This window comes from Calonectris borealis, chromosome 1 (genome assembly GCF_964195595.1).
Source record: "Calonectris borealis chromosome 1, bCalBor7.hap1.2, whole genome shotgun sequence".
Taxonomy (NCBI): Eukaryota; Metazoa; Chordata; class Aves; order Procellariiformes; family Procellariidae; genus Calonectris; species Calonectris borealis.
In genome coordinates, this window is record NC_134312.1 from 125,201,041 (window position 1) to 125,204,231 (window position 3,191).

Here is a 3,191-nt window from a genome sequence, read left to right on the forward strand (position 1 = left end):
CAGCTTCTGACACGCCGGCAGCCACGAGACAGCTCCTGGAGGGATGATTTAGTCAAGAAGTCGGGAGGGGGAGTTTCCTCCAGACCTGGGCTAACCTCGCATCCTCTCCTGCTTCTTGCCATGGAAGCAGCCAGAGCACTGCGGGCTCTCACTAGCACCGCGGGTCCTGCCAGCACCCTCAACAACAGCCCTGGCCGGGGAGCAGTGCTGAGCACCTCCAGCCATGGAGGACAGCAAATCTGTCCTTAATTGCTCCTAAAAGATCATATAGATGAGTTTTTTTCCCCTGCTTTCCCTCCACCATTAACATTTTAACAGCTTTCTTGCAGGAAGGAGGGCTAGAGAAGACAAGAGAGCAGCGACAGTTTCACATTATCACAGGACTCCAGGAGCTGGGGCTGCAACAAACCCTCCTGATATCTTGAGGCTCCCAAGAAATAGAAATGATTTCTGAAGCTCATGCAGCACTGTGTGGGCAGTCAAAACCAGCAATAAGATACTCTCACTCATCTTCTTTCCCTCCCTTTCTCGTGGAAAGGAGAAAGAAGATTTCTGCGTGTTGCAGGTATTGTCATTATTAGAAATCAACTTGGCATTTAAGAAAAAATGTAAGCAAGCAAATCTACTTCAGGGAACCGGCCAAAGCCCTCCTTGACTGTCAAAGAGGTGCTCTGAGGCTGGTGACTTGTTCAAGAGGTGAGGGTGTCCTTCTTCATTGTGTTGTGCCTTGTCTTCCAGCTCTACTCCCAAAGCGGTGAGAGATGCCAGGTTCAAAACAGGCTGGCCCTTCCGTGCTCGCTGGCGGCAGCCTTCTCCTCTGGAGCAGTACTCCGGAGCAAAATACAGAGCAAAGATTCATCCTGAGTTTCCATACAAAACTTTAGCCCTGGCTTCTGAAGCCAGGCTGCAAACAAACCGGAGTGTAAGACTATCGCTGTGGCCAGCACATGACCATGGCCTGTTCCCAGACGTGTCCTGCCCTTTGCTTCCCCGGGGGCTTTCGCCTCACCGTGCGCTATGTCAGAGCCGCGTGCCCTCACCCCGTTGCCCCCCACAAGCCTGGTTTTCAGGCTGCTCCCAAAACCCTTTGCAGTTTGAAGTTGCCTGTCAGAGCAACCCAGATAATATGGGCTGCAAAGCCGGGCAGCTGAGCGCAGTTCTTTGTACTCTCCTGTTTCCTCGTCGCTGATGTCTAGCCCTTATATATTTTTCATGGAAGACCGTGTTGATGGTGCAAAGGTGCCTCCTTGCCTTCTTCTGGGTCTGATTGTTTTCTCTGGTTTTGCGTACAAAGGGTTAATTAGACGTCGGCATCTCCCCCCCCAGCTGATGTGGAAACCTGATCGGCAGCCAGCAGCCAGGCGGAGGTGAGGAAGGGATTAGCCTTTGCAGGAGGCAGAGCGGGGGGCAGCAGGGCTCCCTGGCTCCCTGGCCCCCTCCTCAGCACCGAGGAGGGTTTGAGTCTCTCCCTGCCTAGCTCCAATGCGCCCCCCCCCCCAGCAGAAGAACGTGCATCCCTGGCTGTCCAAAACGAGATTACGGCACATCCCCGGGGCTCTTCCACGTGGGTTTGGCTGGCGAGGAGACTTTATGGTCTCCTGGGGTTGGGTTGAGGGGAGGGGGTGGCTGATTTTGCCTCTACGGCAGCTCCACCAGATCCTGCCCTTCCTCCGTTCCTGCGTGGATGGGGAGCGAGCCCGGGTGTGCGTGTGTGAGGGAGCGAGCTGGCTCATGCTATTTCCTCCCTTCCCTTGGGGCCTCACTGGGTCCCGCTCTAGTAAAAAAAAAGTGGTTCAGCCAATTCTCTTGAACCTGAATGCAGAAGGAAGGAGACAGGGAGTGAAAAATGTGAAATCAAATAGGAATTTTTTTTTTCCCCCTGCCAGACGCAGTCGCCGGGCAGTGGGGCCGGGAGCACCGCGGCCGCCCGCCGGCAGCAGGTGGGAGGCAATAGTTATTCCTGCTGGAATCAGGAGCAGGAGAGCTGCTCTCCCCATCTGAGAGAGCTCGTTACTGCCTTGAGTTTGCTTAAAATACAGCTCTAATTACCTGTTTAAACAATAGCTCTGTCCCTTCCTTGGTCTATGAAGACTGCACACATTTTAATTATCGGGAAGACCTTGGCCATTCACCTTTCTGAGGTATTTAATGCTTCCAGTCAAATGCCTGCCCTGATGTACTCTGTTACCATGCCACCTCTCGAACTCTCGCTGACGGAAAACTGCAGGATATCGCTGGTGAAATGACATTCTCCGGCAGACTTTTTTTTCAGCATAATCATGGTATTTGGGTTAATTTTGCTTTGCTGGGCACATTAGTCTTTGGCTCCTAAACAAGAACACACAGGCCCTCCTCCCGCCTTGCCTTTTCCCCTGTGCACACATGAAGAATAGGGCTTAGCTTGTGTCTTAATGTGCGATAATATTGTAATCCTATAAATGGATGCCAAAGCTGTTCCTGGGATAGGAGCGCCTGTTTTAGAAGTGGTGTAACCAGCACGGGAAGGGCTTTTCCTTTGCCCAGACGTCGATCCATCCACCCCAGCATCATGTCCACTCCCCGCAAAACCTCTCATTTTGGGGTATTTGTCTTTTCCCAGCAAGCGGTGGGCTGGAAAATGCTTCCAATCGCAGAGCAGTGCAGCAAGGGATCCCGCTGAGCTGAACGCCCGGAGGCGATCGAAGCACTGCCGTCCCTGGGTGGGCGAGCCCAGCTTGTCGAGGTCTTGGCTGCGCAGCCATGGGAGCCTGGCCAGCAGGAGAGATGCTGCAGCTAATGAGCATCCTTCCTCAGGGATGCTCCTTTTCCTCGCTGATGCTGAGCGAGCACAAACTGGAATGCCCCGAGATCTGAATCCCCGGCGGCTGCCCGAGCTGCTGGTGGTGGCACAGAGCAGGGGTAGGACTATTCCCAGCAGGCAGCAACTTCTTCTGGATCTCCATCAGTGTGCATGGGAGAGCATCCCTCTGCCACACTGGGCCCAGGCAATGAAAGGGTGGCAAGAAGGCTTTGCTTTAGCAGAGTGCCTGAGAAGGGGGCCAGGATGCTCAGAAGAGGGAAGACACATATTTGCAGTCAGAGAGAAGAAGGAGGCCAAACACTGCCCAGCCCATAAGTCTCAGCCCCTGTGAAACCTTGTCCATGGGGCTTGATGCAGCCGGCTAGGAGAAACCCAGAGTAAACTCAGTGAG

General features: G+C 53.8%; 1 long non-coding RNA gene across 1 annotated transcript; it reads left to right on the forward strand.

Annotated features, from left to right (window-relative positions):
* The first annotated feature begins 304 nt into the window (after window positions 1-304).
* On the forward strand, window positions 305-2,013 carry LOC142093226 (uncharacterized). The gene is made up of 3 exons (XR_012677338.1): window positions 305-565; window positions 1,295-1,367; window positions 1,887-2,013. It is a non-coding gene; the product is annotated as an uncharacterized LOC142093226 (long non-coding RNA).
* Window positions 2,014-3,191: the final 1,178 nt, after the last annotated feature.